Source organism: Rousettus aegyptiacus, unplaced genomic scaffold (assembly GCF_014176215.1).
Source record: "Rousettus aegyptiacus isolate mRouAeg1 unplaced genomic scaffold, mRouAeg1.p scaffold_m13_p_7, whole genome shotgun sequence".
Lineage (NCBI taxonomy): Eukaryota > Metazoa > Chordata > Mammalia > Chiroptera > Pteropodidae > Rousettus > Rousettus aegyptiacus.
Genome location: NW_023416310.1, coordinates 106434654 through 106452665, shown reverse-complemented (window position 1 = coordinate 106452665; position 18012 = coordinate 106434654). Strand labels below are relative to the sequence as shown.

The 18012-nt window shown below is 42.2% G+C and overlaps 2 pseudogenes; both read right to left on the bottom strand.

Moving 5' to 3' along the window:
• Positions 1-2519: 2519 nt before the first annotated feature.
• On the bottom strand, positions 2520-2638 carry LOC118606041 (annotated as a pseudogene).
• Positions 2639-6101: 3463 nt separating this feature from the next.
• LOC118605643 lies at positions 6102-6220 on the bottom strand (annotated as a pseudogene).
• Between the last annotated feature and the right edge of the window lie 11792 nt (positions 6221-18012).

The following is an 18012-nucleotide window of genomic DNA, read 5'->3' as shown; positions in this document are numbered from 1 at the left end:
CTTGGTCGGTAGAGGCAGCAGAGTAAAGGTGCCCCATGCTGCAGCCCAGGGGCCTGACCTGTCCTGGATGGAGGGTTATTAAATCACAAGGCCCAGATTCCGGTCCTGCCCCTAGGGCCAGAAGTCTGACATGGAGGTTTCAGTCTGTAAGAGGGAAGGGCATGTCGGATGACCTTTAAATGCCCTGTGACTTCGGGCCACCCGATGCCAACAGGAGTCTGGATGGCTGATGTCTTTGTCAGGAGGGACTGGGGGAGGCTGGGGCAATGGGCATGGGGGTCTCGGGAAAAGGAGCTGTGATGTTGTGCTTTATAATAAGAAACATGTATTTGGTCTACCTCCCTGTTCTCTGAACAGAGCTCCTAAACCTATTGGAATTTCCTAAGTGATAAAGAGTGATTAAGGTGTATTTTGTTATGTTGATGAGGTGATTTTCAAACCCTTGTAAGGATCGGGGGCTGGTTGCCTGGAGTACTGGCTTTGTGATTTGAGGGTTGCAACTTTCAGTGTCACCCCCTGAACTCTGGGGAGGAGAGGAGCTGGAGGTCACATCAGTTACCAATAGTCAATGATTTAATCAATCATGCCTGTGTGGCGAAGTCTCCATCAAAACCCTGAAAGGACAGGGTTCAGAGAGTTTCTGGGTTGGTGAACACGTGGAGATTCTGGGACAGTGGCCCACTTGGTGAGGGCAGGGAAGCTGTGGGCTCTTTCCCCACACTTCACCCTATGCCTGGCTGTTCCTTGGTTATATATTTTTATAATAAATTGATGATCTAGTGAATAAAGGGTTTTTCTGAGTTCCATGAGCCGCTCTAGCAAATTAGTTGAACCCAAGAAGGGGGATCATTGGAACCTCTAATCTATAGCCAGTCGGTCAGAGAAGCACAGATGACAGCTGGGGTTGGAGAATTGCTCACTTGGCGGTGGGGAAAACCCATGCGTGGGAATTGGGGTGCCAAATTAGAGGAGCAGACTTTTAGAATTCATCTTTTTATATAGTTTCGACTTCTGAACATGAAAATGTTTTACATATTCAAAAAGTAAAGAAAAATGCAATACGAATTAGAAAAATGAACCTCATTATCTATCAAATTAATAACATAAACACACACACTGTAACTTTGAATCCCCCAATATCCATTAACAAGAGGTTTTGTAAGGCTGGAAAAACTGCCCAGAAATGCTGACCTTTGCTAAGGCTTGTGGAAGAAGTGCTTTGGTGGTACATTTCTGAAAGGATTGTGTGTGTTGCAGGATACATGTGTTTTCTTGTAATTTTTTTTTCTATTCTGTAATATAAAGCTCTTTTTAATTAAAGTATAGTTGACATACACCTTGTAATTTTAAGTTAGAGTGTAATTTGCTTGAGCTCTCTAGGACTGCTTTTAGCAAAGCAAACATTTTAATAAGTAGAAACGCAGCAATAACCCCACAGCATTTGGGATTGAGTGGGGTGGTATAAACAGCCCCACCCCCAACCCCATGGCAGTGGTGGGTCACCGAGTGAACAGCGCCCTCTGCAGGGAAGTATTTGCCAAGAGTCTACCCCCAAATAGCTTTGTATGTTTGTCACAAATGAGTTTTCTAACACCAAACTTAGGTCCTCCCCCTTCCCCCAGGTGTTATGGGAGAGGCACCTGCATTCATAGAGTCCGTGTCTTTCCCACAAATCTCTTATGGGCCAGTGGGAAGGGCAGTTCCTATAACAGGACAGAACCAGGTTAGAGTCCTAGTATTGCCAATTCAGATTTCACACACAGACGTCTTAACCAGAGAGAGTCTGACTCTGTCCTAATGAAATGGAAGCTTGCCAGATGGTGATGAGGAGGAATTCAGAGATGGGGAGAGGCCATAAAATCAAAGGGGTAGGGAGTGGTGACTAGGGGTGGGGAACACAGATCCAGAGCAGAGAGGCCCACTCTCTAGGGACGTCCAGTCCAGTTAGGCAGAAGGGAGGGCTTCCTCTGCTCTGAGCCTTTCTCTGCCTTTTCTTCTCAAGATCAAGATCACGGCTCCCCGCCTGGGAAGCAGGGCTTGAATGACCACCCCAGGTGACTGGCAGCCTCCCGGCCCACTTGCCATGGACTCCACAGCTCATCCCACCCTGCCCAACACATGCAGTCATGTCTCCGAGTGATTGTCAACGAACAGAGAAAGTTGGTCCACCTGGCGCTGGCAGAGCTGAACACTGAACACCGAGAATGGCAGTGGAGAAAGACTGGCCATTTTGTTATGAATGGTGCCACCCAAGAGAACAGGGAGCTAATTCTCAAAAGCCCAAACTCCGATGATGTGTTGGTTACAGGTTATATAGGGGAAAATCACAAGACACCGTGGGTTAGGGGTTCAAGGTCAGGCTGGGAGCTGATTGGTGGGAAGCGAGGTGAAGGTAATTAGTCATTTCTCGGTCTTGTTTTTTTTTTTTTTTTTTTTTTTTAAGGCGAGTCAACCCTTGGTTGATCTCACAGATTGCAAGGACCTTGTCAGCTTACAATCCCTTATTTTTTTATTTTTTATGCCTACAGCACCTGATTTTCCTAGGTGGTCTCCCATCCAAGTACTAACCAGGCATACCCCTGCTTAGCTTCCGAGATCAGACAGGATCGGGCTTGTTCAGGGTGGCATGGCCGTAGAGTTTTTTTCCTTTTTCTTTTTCTTTTTTTACAGTAGAAAAGTCTTATTAGAAGGGAAAGTACACTTCCAGATGTGGAAGCGGGCCTGAGCAAGAGAAGTATGGCTCAAAAGGCCCTCAGATTTTGAAGACAGTTCTGAGGTCTGTTCCAACATTCCTCTGTTGAGTCTCATGGGAAAGTAGCCAGGGTGCCTCCCACCTTAAGGCTCAGGAGCTGAAACAGCATTCAGGCCAAGATATTATCTTTATCCTGCCAGAGGTCCAGCCCCTGTAACCATTAGTCAGATCTGGTCTACTTCGCTGCTGCCTCGGGGGTTGCTGATCATGATGGGGGGCGAGGGAGCTAGGTCTCTTAGGGGAAGAGAGAGAGAGATGACTTCTAGAGCTAGGGTTTAAAGCTAAATTTAATCAAAGTCATAAGGACCCTCTGTTTCATGACAGAGGAGACCCTGGGACTGGCGCAGTTCACCCTTCTGCCCGAACACCCTGCCCTGTTCAGAGCCTTACCTTGTTAACTCAGTTTCAGCTTCAGAGCCCACCCTAGCTGCTTGGCTCTCCTTTAATCACTGCTCACCATTTGCCCATTACTGCACTAAGCATGACACAGGTGTAATGAATCAGGATAAGAGTGTTGAATTGTGTCTCTGTGATTTCTCTTCTCTTGCATTCCCTTGGATGTGAACTCCTGCCAAAGACATTTTTGCCTTGGTCCTGCTTCAGGAACTAAGAGCCAGCAGGGTTGAGAGGGAAAGGATATTGTAAATTTCTTTAGTTTCCAGGCCTGGTCCACAAGCTCAGAGGTCTTTAGACTGAGGGTATGTAAACTTCTGGGGTGCACAAAGCCTTTTCAGAAGTGAGGGCAAGGAAGCCAGCAAATAAGTGTTACTAGTTTTTATCTTTATTTTCTTTATTCTTTTATTCTTCAATTTTGTAATATGTTATTTTCTATGTAACTGCAGTGTTTGCATTTTTTTACGCTGAACACATACTTTTTTTTTGAGAGTAAAGTGTAAAGTTTTACTGTTTAATTGACTAATACATGGAATCTGAAAAAAATCTTGTAAAGATTTGTCAAGGTGTCTTGAAATTTTGGTTAGTGCCAGAAAATATTTCAATTACAGTGGATTTAATGTAACTGGATTATATCTCAGTTACATGGACTGTTTTAAGGGAATCAGTTTCCAGAATCTCAGCTGCCATACATCTTCTCTCCCTAAGGTTGATCTACCTGTAACAGCATCTGAGGTGATGCCACCTCAGATCTCCCCATGCGGGCTCCCTCCTCCTTTGACAATTACTCAGGGGTTCAGCCAAGGTTTCTCTCTTACCCACACTTCTCTTAAAGGTAAAGTAAGGAATTTTGATCTTGTTGGGATGTTCTAAAGGCAGATGTATGTGCACATGGGGTTCGCGGAATCATGGAGCTTTGTAGTAAGCCGCTTTGTCTTTTCCACCGCTCTCTTTTTTAAAAAAATTGAGATATAATTGACATATAACATTATAATAGTTTCAGGTGTACAACATAATGATTCAATACATGTACATATTTCAAAATGATCATCACCACAGTAAGTCTAGTTAACATCTATCACAGTAATAGTTACACATCTTTTTTTTTTTTTGATAACTTTTAAGATCTACTGTTCTACCCACCTCTTTTGTCTAGAAATGCTTTGCACTTGAGGGAGTCACCGAGAAGGAAAGAAAGGAGCACGCAGACATCCTTAGGGAGCAGCTCCTGTGCTCCTCCAGGTTGTGTACTCAGCAGGGGACATGCCTCTGGACAGTGGGCAGAGGTGATTGATGCTGTGTCATATGTGCGTTTATTGGGAATACCGACTTTGTCACGGCACAGTGACTGAAACTCACAGATATCACCTCTATAATATTTCGTCCAGATTCTTTGTGCTATTCCAGAATGAAGTCAAACCTGTTTTATCAAATCATATAAAATATTTACTCTCAATTACAGTCTCCATATTATGAAGCATTTAATATTTTCCATTTCTGTTACTTAAAAAAATTGCTGGCACCAGTTCAATTTGTTTTTAGTGGTATATTCCTCAATGAAAGATGCTTTCTATGCTTTAGAATTACTCATCAAAGCTAATATTGTTTTTGTCAATTGTGCACTAATTCTATTTGTATTGATAATTAAATTCAGAAGACATGTTTAACACTTAGAATTTACAGTTCACAGGGAATAAAGTAAACTTCAAAATTTTAATTCATATACTTTTTTGTTAGAACTAAATATGATAAGGTGGTCAATAAAAGACTTTAATGACTAAAATATGTGAAGATACATGGAGGATGTGGAATGCAAACATGAATTCAAGGAGAAAAAGGAAAAAAAATGTAAAATTTCCAAATGTTGAAAAAGGGCCTGTTTATGGATTTAAAAAACTGATAGTGGGTAAGAAAGTGTTTTAATATTTAGATTCCTTTGGATTCGTTTAGAAGACCGATGTAACTTTTTATCTTAAATATTAGTATTTACAATAGATGGGGAGTTATATCCTCTGCAACAATTTACATGTTAAGTGAAAATTTTAGATGTCATCTTAAAATGCACAAGAGGGTACACACAGGTTTTTAAGACTTCATTTAGGGGCTATATTAGTGTATCAGTCCGCATGTGCTAGGCTGTACTACAGTGACAAACATTCCTAAAGACTTATGGCTAATAACAGTTTTCCCACTTACGCTTCACACCCATTGTGAGTTGGTAGAGAGCTCTGAGTTATGAGGGGAAGTGACTTGTGTTTTACTCTTGCTTTTGCCAGAATAGCCACATAGTCACATAGCCCACTCAACCACAGAGGGCAGGAAGTATTAGTACTATACGTGCTGGAAGGTGGAGGGGTGGAAACACTTGCTGAACAGCCTCAGATTGGAAGCAGATGGGCTAGATCATAAAGTTTCTTCCATGGCGCAGAGAGATCCACTAAGGCTTCTGGGCAGAAGGGACTAGCAGAGGGGGTTCAGAATGTCTCTTCCTCTGGGCCCCACTGGATGCGGGAAGGCAGGGAGGTCAGATACACCTGTTCTACTTGCTACATTTTCAGGGTGAAACCATGATGGGGGAGACCTGATAGATACATTCAGAGAGATTCAGGAGAACAGTGGCAGGTGTCTTAGTCCATTCGGGCTGCTATGACAGAATACCACAGACTGGGTGGTTTGCAAACAACAGAAATTTATTTCTTACAGTTCTGGAGGCTAGAAATCCAAGATCAGGGTGCCAGCAAGGTCAGGTTCTGGTGAGGTTGGGTTGCAGATGGCTGCCTTCTTATCGTGCACTCATATGGCAGAGAGGGTGAGGGGGCTCTCTGGGGCCCTTTAAAAGGACACTAACCCCGTTTGTGGGGACTCCACCTTCATGCCCTATTCACCTCCCCCAGAGCCACTTCCTAACACCATAGCCTCGGGGGTTAGGAGTTCTTTCTTTCTTTTATTTTTTCCTTACCTACAGCACCCGGTCTTCCTAGGTGGTCTCCCATCCAAGCACTAACCAGGCCTGACCCTGCTTAGCTTCCGAGATCAGCCAGGATTGGCCTTGTTCAGGGTGGCATGGCTGTAGACTAGGATTTCAACATATGCGTTTGGGGGGTGGGGCACTAACATTCGGTCCGTAACACAAGGGCAAAGGCAAACAGCTGGGAGGTAGAGCCAAAGCAGGGCTGTTGGTCCCCCAAGGCCTGGGGCAGGACGAGGGATCCAGAAGTTCCCATATGCCTCATGTAGAGGACATGGAGGAACTGAGTGGGCCAGCAGGGGTGGGGTCAGATAATTGCAAGATACATCACCTTTATGGTCACAGGCAAATGGCTGGACCCGGGGACTTCAGTAGTGGCCTCGAAGTTAGATATCTACTTGTTCACAGCCAGACCAAGCCAGATTGACCCTTCGATGAAAGGGCCAGCATGGACCTGGGGACCTCCAGTGGACTCCTGGCTCTTCTCCCCCAACTCTATACCCAGGTGCCATTTTGAAGAGGAACACAAGGATGGGACACAATATCATTTCCATCTGAATGATAGAAAATTCATCTGAAAAGAGACTGTTCAAAAGAATGTTTAACCACCCCTGATTCAAAGCTGCACTTCAAAGGAGACTCAGAAGACTCAGTTTGGACCAGAGGAGATTGAGATGCTGAGCTAAAGGCTTGGCACCCCCCACCATACCCCATGACTTGTGGAGAAGATGCACTTACCACATTTCTTTGCACATCTAGGAAGTGGAGTGAGCAAATCTCACCCGTACTCCATGTGTATCACCCCAACAACCCTTTGGGTAAGGGCTAGTGTTCTTCCTCTTACAGAGATGAAGAAAGGCTTTGGGGGTAAGTCGGTTCTTTAAGGAGAAGTGGTTATTGACGCGGGGACTCTCCAGCTGCCTGGCCTGAGCATTTGCACTGCACTGGCCTCCCTCCTAAGGCTCCAGTCCATGGCAGCATGAGTCAGAAGGGAAAGCTTTCTTCCAGGTGTGGAAAACCCTGCTTGCTAGAACGCGGTGCTGACTGCGACTGTCAGCAACTTGAGGGAAGTCACCTTTGAGCAAAGCTATTGTTTTGTGCTGGTCGCAGCCTGATGATGATCAGTATTGTGGCTGGGCGGACCTTGTAGCTCTTAACTAGGATTGCAAGATGCCCACAGCAATAACCACCAGGAAACTTTGAAAAAAAGAAAACAAGGTTTATCATTACTCAAAATTCTTAGAGAGTACACAGCACAAGGAGCCGCAAGGCAGGGTGAGGGCGAGAAAGAGGGTGAGGGAGGCAGGGAGGAAGAGAGAGCACCAGAGCAAGCACCAGGGATTCTACTTTTAGTGAGGCTTATGCTGGGGGCCTAGGGTTTCTTGCATTCTCTCTTTATTGATGAATGTAAAATGTAAGAATGGAATTTAAAGGCAGGAAGAGAATAACAGGCTGCCAAACCAAAGATCTTTAAAACAAAGGAACTTCAGGGTGGGGACACCTGGCTCTTTATCTCCTGTGGCTCTTTATTTCTGGTGGCTGGCAATGTGTTTATACTAGCAGTCTTTGAATGGATGCTTGGGGAATCAAAAGGTTAAATTACTGCACCTGCATTACAAAACAAACAGACAATCAAACAAACAAACAAAAACCTGGCTGACAGGTAACACTGCAGCCTGGAGGAGAGGGCTGGCCTCTGGGAGCAAGTCAGGAACTGGTCTTGGTGGTCTGGGGCTATCTGCTCAGGTGCAGGGCACCTGGAACAGCGGGGACAGACCTGCTCTTTGGTGTTCTGAGAACCAGCCCACACAGGATAGAAAGCAGCGGGCCATAAACTAGTTTCATCAAATTGTTTGCCTGTGTCCTCCTCACTCCAGGGTCTAAAACCTCACCCTCAAGATCTCTGGATGCAGTGGCCATAGTTACTTCCCAGAGGAATGAAAGGCCAAGTGGCCCAAGGTTGGGATGAGACTTTCACCTTTGGTCCACACTGTCTATGCCTCCAAATGCTGTTCTGCTCTCACCAGAGTCTAAGTCACTGAGGGTGACCAGAGCTCTGAAGGAGATCCTTGGGAGTTAGATCCAGCTGGAGCCCCACCAGGAATGGGCAGTGTTTGAAGGGACGTTGCTTTTGTTTTGTTTTGTTTGTAATAGGAAGTAGAGCTTCCTTCACCCATATAGAGGCAGGGGGCATTTTTTTCTGATCCCTTTCCTTATACCCACTTTGTAAAGTTTTTTTCTCCCCAACTTTTTATCTCGAAAAGTTTCAACAAGTAAAGTTTTTAAAAACAAAGAATTCATCTGGAAGATATTCATGTACTAACATGATTTGGGAGAAAGTTTTCTCACTACTGAGCCAAATGTCTGCCCCTCAATAAAGACTGGCCCAGTGTAAGGTTTGGAGGGGACCCACTTTGTCACCTATGACACAGCAGGATGGGTGGGAAATCTGTATTGCAGGGACAGCCATGGGAAGCAAGTGACCACAAGGGGACAGTAAAAGCTGGTGAATGATTGAGGAATTGGTAGAGGGAGTGGGAAGAGATACAGCCCAGGAGCACTTAACTTTTATCTTGGCAATTCTATAGCAAGAAGTCCCCTGGTCTACATTTGGTGGGGGAGGAAGAATGGGGAAGGAACAGGAACCAGAATGGGGAATTACCAGTAAAGATCAGCCCACCCAGCCCACCCCATCTCTTTCCCTCTTCGAGGAAGCAGGAGGCCTGGGATGGGGCAGGAGATGGCTTGGTCCTTTTGTTCTCAGATCCGAGCTCCTAATCAGGGGCTATCAGGCTGTGGCAGAAAGAAAATGTGGACAGAAAAGGGGCCACATATTAAACCTGATGAACTCAGGGGAGGCCAGCATGGCGGCCCCACAAACTTAGAGATCGGAAGTCGCCACATTGGATGGTCTGAATATAAAAATTTGTAACTAAAAGCAGGTCAAGGGGGTAGTCATATCCTGGACTGGTAGCTTCCTTGACAAAGGTCAATCTTTACCTTAAGTGGGCCATTTATTGTCTTTCTGCATCTAAGATCACATACCTTTGAAATGTCAGGGTAATCTTCTTTTCCAGACCCCTTAGGGCACAACCACCACCACAGCAGGAGAGGGCAGAAGCCTCAGTGTTATCTTGTTCCCTGCATTCCATCTCAATGTGCTGTAAATGTTGATTATTAACTATCCTGTACCCACCAATATAAAAGAAATGTCGCTCCATTTTACTTTTTATCTAATCCTTGAGATGTCCCTCTTTGCTTTCTCCTGCCCCCTTAATCTACTACCCACAGGTCTCATGTAACCCTCCTCACGTCTCCTCCTTTGATTCTAATGTATAAAATAAGCTGAAAATGCCATTTTCTGGAGCATTTTCTTAATCTGTTGAGATTTTGCTTCCTGGCAATTGTAGTCAGTTTGGTTCAAATAAACTCATCAAAATTCTCTATAGGTTTGAATGTTTCTTAAGTCAACAAAAACATTTGGTGTCTTTCAAGAGGAATGGCTGTGCGTCTTCAAGAGGTTGATAAAGGACAGTGGCCCCACCTCTTATGTGTGGTTTCCCGGGACTGAGAAGGACAAGAATTGTGGAACCCACACAGGACAGATGCCTGAGGCCGCTCAGCCCCTGCACTCATGATACTGCTCTCCTTCGGTTGGGCTTGGCCCCTCAGGGACTAGTGAAACTGGTATAGTGTGTGGAACCATCATTTTCTCAAGTTCACGCTGGCTGTGACATTACTTCCTGCAGGAGGGCGGCCACAACCACCCACAGAACAGCCTGTGCTCTTCAGCTGGGGCTCTTCCCTGCATGGCGGAGAAGGGGGCGGATCTTTCTGCCTCCATGCTTCCCTGCCTCCCTCCTCCCTGGAAAATTTCACACACATGTAAAAACAGAAGGAAGAGGACAATGAACCCCTTGTAGCTACCAGCCAGCTACAGTGACCACCCTTGTGTCATCTCTATCCACCGCCCTACTCTACCACTGGATTATTTTAGAACAAATCCTAGACATCGTCATAGTTTACTCATAAATGTTGTAGGCTGTATCAAAGTGAGAGGTAGCATGCTTTTATTTGAGATCAAAGAATGGCTATTCAGGAAGGAGGAGAAACTTTTTGAAGCCCAAACGTAATACCATTATCACACTTTGGTGTCTTCTAATACCCAATCCTTACTCACATTTTCTAAGGAATATGTTCTTCTAGTTGATTGGTTTGGAATTTGAATCAGGATCCACCTAAAACCCACATATTGTACAATGTCTCTTAGGTCTCTTTTAATCTGCATGGACTTTCAGGGGACTGTGAGCCTGGGAGAGCTTGGATGATGCAGAAAGCGGGTAGGGCTCTCCACCCCTCAGGGTAATATGAGAGTCGCACCCTGTTCTGGAACTGTTCTAATGTAGGGAGATTTCCATTCTTTGTGTCCTGAGCAAAGATAATCTCACTGAATTCTCACAACAACCCCATAAGCTAGCAATTATGCCCACTTTACAGATGGAAAACCTAAGTCCAAGGGAGGCTTTCCAAATAAGTAAAAGTGACTCTTTGATTGGAAAGTGTCACTTGCCTGTTTCTGCAGACCATATCCATTTCTCCTCAGCATTACTGTTTGGCATGGGACAAGAAACAGAGACAGCTGCCACCATTGAGGGCACAAGGCCATCTTACTAGTAGGTCCCATCTGGGAAACTTCGGAGGTGAAGAGGGGCCTACCTGTGAAGATGCCAAGGCGACAGGCATAAACTGCACATGTGCTCACCCGGGCCCATGGGGCATGAACAAAGAGCGTTTTCATTGTTCATAACTGCCACAGGTCTCAATCAATAGTCTTCCTTTTGTTTCCATAAATTTTTTTATTAAGAGATGTTATATTTCATAAATGTAACACATATCTATTTATCGGTGTGTATATGCAAGGTATGAAATAATAGAATGAGCTGTTATGTGCCCAACGTCAGCTTAGGCAACAGAACACTAAGAAAATCTGTGAGGTCCCCTATCAGCTTCCCCCAGATGCAGTCTCTCCCTCCTCACCCCCACGGTAACCCAGCTTAGAATTTTTACTTAACATTCTCCTGCTTTCCTTCATAAGTATGTATGTATTCAAAGAATATATTGTTTAGTTTTGCTCATTTTTGCGCTTTATAGAAAAATATGCTATTTTTGTATTCTTCTGTGATTTGCCTTTTTTCACTCAATATTATGTTTGAAGAATTTGTTCATGTGGATCCGCATGGTACATTTACACAGCATGTGGCATCGCATCGTCTATCACAGTTTACTAACCCATTACCCTGTTGGACATTTGGCTTGTGTCCCGTTTTTTTTTTTATTATTACAAGCAGTAAAAGTCTTCTTACCCCTTACCCCCTGGAGCACACGTATAAGAGTTTCCTAGGAGTGGGACTGCTGATATTGAAGGGAATCTGGCTAACTGGTGCCTAAAGAGGTAACAAATTGACACTCTGACAGGCAGTGTGTGACATTGCCAGTTGCTTTGCATCTTTACCAACACAGTGCGTTGTTGGCTTTTCATTTGTGCCAATCTGATGGGGATACACTAGTATCCAATTACTCTTTTGTTAATCTAAAAATAAAAGGCTTTCAGAGTGAGGGGCAACAGCATTTATTTGGGATCGAAGAATAGCTATTTGGGAAGCATTGATTCAGGCAGAAGCCGGAACGGTGTTTGGATTAGGAGACAAAGGTATTTATGAGAAAGGGGGAGGGGAACAATAACATTGATAGAAGGAAGGTGTTTCTATTGGTGCAGATAAGCTAACAGAGTGACGCTAATTCTAAATAATGTTTTAAATTTTTAGTCCAGTTGGAATAACTATTTTCTTGTTATCCTTACAAACAGTTCTTTGGGACACAATTTGCTTTAGGCCCCGTGCAAATGTTATCTTGCCCTGTTTTAACATCTTAAGATTTGTGGTCTAAATTGTGTTCAAGGTTGTTCTTCTGCGATGGCAGCTCCAGCTCCATTTTAAAATGGCTCTGTTTATTATTTTTTGGCTCTTTTGATTTACATTTTTCTGATTACTATGAAGTTAAGAATTTTTCAGGTTTATTGGCCTTTCTATTTGATCCTCCAGATAATTTGTCTATTTCTTATCAGCATATAGGGTTAAAATTATTTTATATTATGGATTCTATTTCATATATAATTCTAATCAGTTATATGTGTAGTACAATTTTTTCTTACTCTAAAGCCTGCCCTTTCACTTTCATTTCTGTGTGTGTGTGTGTGTGTGTGTGTGTGTACAATGTGTGTACACTGAAAAATGTTTATTATGGAGAATTTTGAACATACAAAAAACATAGACAAATGTATTAAATCCCAGGGACTCCATTATCCAGAGTCACCAACTTTCCACCCATGGCCAGTTCTGCCTCTTCCACACACATCTATTTCCTTTATCTCCCGGGTTATTTTGAAACAGATCACAGACATTAAATATTTTCATATGTAAATATTTCAGTATGTATATTTAAAGAGACATGTCCCCTGCCTGGATGTTTTCCTCACCTCCCTTGGGCTATAACCTCATCAATGGGTCTGTTTCTGAGTTTTCTCTTTAGTTCCATCAGTCCATTTGTCTAGCCCCGTGCCAACATTACACTATCTTATTGACCATGGTTTTATAATAAGTCTTGACATTTGGTGAACAAATTCCCCACCTTGAACTTTCTCAGGAGTACTTTGAATATTCTTGGCCTTTGTTTTGCCATGTAAATTTTAGAATTAGTTCATCCAGGTTTATGAAAAAGTGCTCTTGAGATTTTGCTTGGAATTGCATTGAACCTATCTTTTTGTATGCATAAACACACATGCATGCACCCACACTTTCATATTGCCCTCCCTCCTTTGCCACATGAAAGATAGAATGCTGTACATATTGTTCTGTACCTTTCTTTTTAACAATATATTATAGAGATCATTTTCTATTGGTGCAGAACCCAAAACTTAGCAGCTTAAAACAATCTAAAATTTTTCAAGGTTCTGAAACACGGGCCAGGATCTGTTGGGAAATTCTTTAGCTACACATGGTGTCTCCTGGTTCTGGAATGTATAAAAAAGGCTTCTTTACTCATAGATCTGGTGCCTCAGTCATGTGGCTAGAATATCTGAGGGCTGGCCTCAGTGTCCTTCCCACATGGCTAGCTTGGGCTTCTTCTGAGTACAATGGTCTCAAAGAAGTTGAAATTCTTATATGGTGGTAGACTTCTCAGAAGGGAAGTGCAACCTAGCAGACCTCTTAAAAGCTAGGCCTGTAACTGCTACAGCATCATTTTTGTCACATTTCATTGGCCAAAGCAAGTCAAAAGATCTGCCCAGTTTCAAGAGGTTTGAGGATAGAATGGTGTGAGAAGCGATCTGTATTGATTGAAAGGGGAGGAACTGATGATGGTCACTTTTGGAGACTATCTGCCATTGCCCACCCTCTGACCACACCAGCTCACATCCCTTCTACATACAAAATAACTAACCCCTTCTCAAGATTCCTGAAAATCCTACTTCATTATAATATCATGCTCAGGTTTGTAGTTCATCTAAATCAGCTCCAGATGTGGATGACATTTCTTATACATAATTCCTCAAATGCAGAGACCAATGGACTAAAAGTTATTCCCCATCTCCATTCTCATCCCCATATAGCCAATGGGCAATATTAAGACCAGGACAGGGAAGCCACAATAAACATTTCTATTTGAAAAGAGAAAGAAAGGGAAGCATAAAGCAATCACTTCTCCATATAAATTCTGAAATTCGTCAAAGAATACACTGTCAGGGTCCCCAGTTCCGAGAGCAGAGAACGTTCCTTGATTAAGACCCAGTTCTGCTCTCTGAGAGTAGCTTCCTAGGCCATTGTTCTCAGTGGCTCTTGGCTTCACTCTTCAAGAAATCTTTTCCAAAAGGAAAAGACCTGTGTTTGCTATTGAGTAATTGGCCTTCTTCATGTCCAAAAATAGTTTGGGATTCAGAGGTTGTGACTGAATTTGAACTGTTTCTACCACATTTTGTTCAAGCAGGAAGTGCTTTCACCAATGCAATTCTCTTTTTAAAAAAAAAAAAAACCTACAGGTTTTCTATGAATCCATGCTGCAAATACCCATGCATATTTTTTCCAAGATGAACTTCTCTCTATTTAGGCATTCCAACCCCTTGTGGGATATTGCCTTTAAGATTCTTAGAGGGTCTCTGAGGCATCACCTTAAATCATTATGAGGTCTTCACAAAGGGTTTTACAGCTGTATCTTAGATTTGATCCTTAACCTTGAAGCCATTTCTTACTTGGAAATTCTGTAAAGGCTGGCAAGGAAAAATAATTCTGAATAGTACTGAGCTGAAAATATTTCCTAAACTTTGCTCGAAAACTGTTCCAAAACCGTTTCTTCTTTAGCTCATTTTCTTTATCATAAGCTGCTAAAAGAAGGCAGTTGGCACTTCCATGTTCCTGCCTGCAAATCTCTTTAGTTAGATACGTAGTTCGTTAGGTGCATTTTCCGTCTTCAATATTACCACAGGTGATAGTATTGCCAAATGTTCCACCACTAGGTTACACGTATTAACCTTTTTAAAGCATCTAACAGCAATTGCCTCACTGCTAGTCCTGCCTCCATCAAGAATCTCTCACTGTTTTTCCAGCCTCTATCTGACTGGTCCAAAATCCAGTGTTTTAGATTTCTGTTTCCCCATTTCCAGTACCAATAAATCCATCAGTCTGGTGTTCAACAGGGAAGCAGAACTACCAGGAGCTAAGAAATTTATTATTGGAATTCAATTTTCCATAAATGTGAGGGAAGCTTGAGAAGCAAGCGTTGGAAATTAGGGGTCTGAGGATCACAGAAGCCACCAACCAGTCAGTCTGACACTCTGGGAAGCTGAAGTGGGGTCATGGAGGGGGAGCTGGTGAGAAGTCTACAGGAAGCTAGGGCCTCTGTGGGACCACAGCCAAGCACTTGGTGATGGGCCCCAAGCTGTTGTAAGCCACAAGGAGGAAGAGCTGGAAATGGAGCAGAAGAGAAGGAGAATAAATTAGAACTCACTGGCATCCATGCATCCGCTGTCACCACAGTAACCACAACGACCTTCAGAGCATAACCGCTACTGCTTCACTTCCATTTCCCATATCACGTGCAAGTTCCTCTTCTAGCCAACTGGGGAAGGAGATTCTGGGAAGTACAGTTCCCAGACTAACTAAATTGACAATAGAATGATTCGCAATAACTTTATAGTTACTCTGAGGTCGATTTCATTTTTTTTACAGTTAGAACCCCTGTACAGGGAGTGAAGTTGGATCCAATTTTATCTTTTCCCAAATGACTATCCATTTATTAACATTTTTATTATTCCCCACTGATTTCATATGTCATCTTTATCCCATACTAAATTTCCATATGCTTTTGGTCTATCTCTGGGTTTCCTATTCTGTTCCCTCAATCTTTTTCTGCATTAGTATCACATATTTTAGAGGAGTCCCCAACCTCTGGGCTGCAGACCATACTGGTCCATGGCCTGTTAGGAACCAGGCCATACAGCAGGAGGTGAGCAGCAGGTGAGCCAGCGAAGCTTCATGTGTATTTGCAGCCGCTCCCCAGCGCCAGTATCACCGCCTCAGCTCCACCTCAGATCATCAACCATTAAATTCTCATAGGAGCACTGACTGGTCCCTGGTGTCAAAAAGGTTAGGGATTGCTGTAGTAGCTTAATAATGTGTTTTAATCTTCTATAGGGCTAGATCGCCCTAACTGCTAATTTTAAGGGTTTTAAAAAGTGTTTTTTTTTACACTCCTTTTTCTGTATTAACTAGGTCGATTTAACCAGCACCAGAAAATAACCTGTTAGTGTTTTCCAATTGATATAATTTAAGTTTATAAATTAACTTAAAATTGTTGTCTTTATAATATTCAGTAGTCTTATCCAAGAACATATGTTTTTCTATTTGTTTGAGCCTATTTTTTATCCTCTTAAACCTGTTTTAATTGCAAACTATGACATACTGAAAACTGAATGCAACAAAAATGTAAAGTTCAATGATTCCCTAACTCAACTGCCCATGTAACCACCACTTGGGACAGGAATTTCATTACCACCTTGAAACCTGCCTCAGTCTCCCTCTCAATCACTGTGTGACTTTCACATTCAATGTTTAATGTCCAAGAACACATCCATAAACACTGTTGTCTGGGTTTGTCATTTTTGAATTTTATGTAAGTAGAATAATAACGTATTCTTTTAATCAGGCTTATTTCATTAACCATGGTTGTGTGCTTTGTCAATTGTGTATAAAACTATTATTGATTCATTTTCATTGCTCTATGATATTCTATTATGTGAATACACCACAATGTATTTATCTTTCCTACCGTTGATCAACATTTGGAGTACTTTAAACTTCTTACTATTACGAATGATGCCATTGTGAACATTCTTATATATATCTCTTGCTACGCATGTGCACACATTTGTCAGAGCGAGCTAGGAGCAAGGATCACTCGGCTGTAGGGTATACATACCTTTAACTTTAGAAATTGGTGCTAAGCTGTATTATAAGTGTTTGAACCAGTTTGCACTACTATCAGTAATGTATGAGTATTCCAATGTTTTACATTCTCATCAGTGCTCACTATTGTCAATCTTTCTAATTTTGGCTTTTTTAGTAGGTGTTAAGTGGCATCTTAATATAGTCTTAATTTGCATTTCCCTGATTACATAGTAAGTATGTTGGCCAGTTAGATATCCTCATGAACAGATTTCTTGCCCGTATTTCTATTAGGTTGTCTGTCTTTTGATTTACAGAATTTCTTTAGATATTCTGGATACAAATCTTTTCTTGGTTATTTGAATTGCAAATATTTACTTCCACTCTGCGGCTTGCCTTTTCACTCTCAATGGTATCCCAGGATTTACAGTTTTTAAAATAGTCTGCTTTTAATACTCTCCTTTATGGTTACCGTTTCTTGTACCCTATTTAAAAAATTCTTCTCTATCCCAGAGTCATAAAGATATTTTCTTTTATTATCTTCTGGAAGACTTACTGATTTCCTCTCACATGCAGATCCATAATCCACCTGGAACTGATATCTGTGTATGGGTGAGATATGGGTAGTTTTATTTTCCATATAGATATCTAGTTGTCTAAAAGAGATTTATTAAAATCGAATGACTGTTCTTTCCCCACTACCTTTGATGCAAACCAAATACCCTTGAGTGCATGAATTTACAGAGTTTCTAGACTACCGCGTTCGTCTCTTTGTCTCACCGGGTGCTGATCCACACTGTCTTTTATTGTAAATATTATCCCTTTGTCCAGTGGAGCAAGTCCTTCTACTTTTTTTTATACTTATACTAAATTTTATTTTCACAGTTTGTTTTGAAATTATCGAGAGCTTTAAATATATAATTCCACACACATTGACTTTCACATTTAGATATTCTCTATATAATGAATGAATATAAAAATATTGTGTTAAGAAAAACGTTATCATTGTCTTCTGTCCTCCTCCTTTTCTTGGAGTCTCAAGTAGTCTTGGCCCTCCTCATTTCCATATAAATTTTAGGAGGAGCTCACTAATTTCTACACCCACACACACATACACACTTTATTAGGGGTGTTGATTGGTATGTATTGCATCTATGAGTCAGTTTGGGGAGAATTGCTAGCCTCTGATCCTGTAACATAATAATAGTTTACCTATTATTTAACTTTGTAGAAATCGGATCATAGAGTATGTACTGTTTTGTATCTGCAATTTAGTTTCTTACAATGTCCTCGTCTTTTTAAATATTTTAGTGTTCTGTGACCTTATGGGGATTTTCCTTTTCAGGGACTCATTACGTGCATCTCTGTCTCTCTTCCAACGCTATAGTTTTCTCTCTAATCCTTTT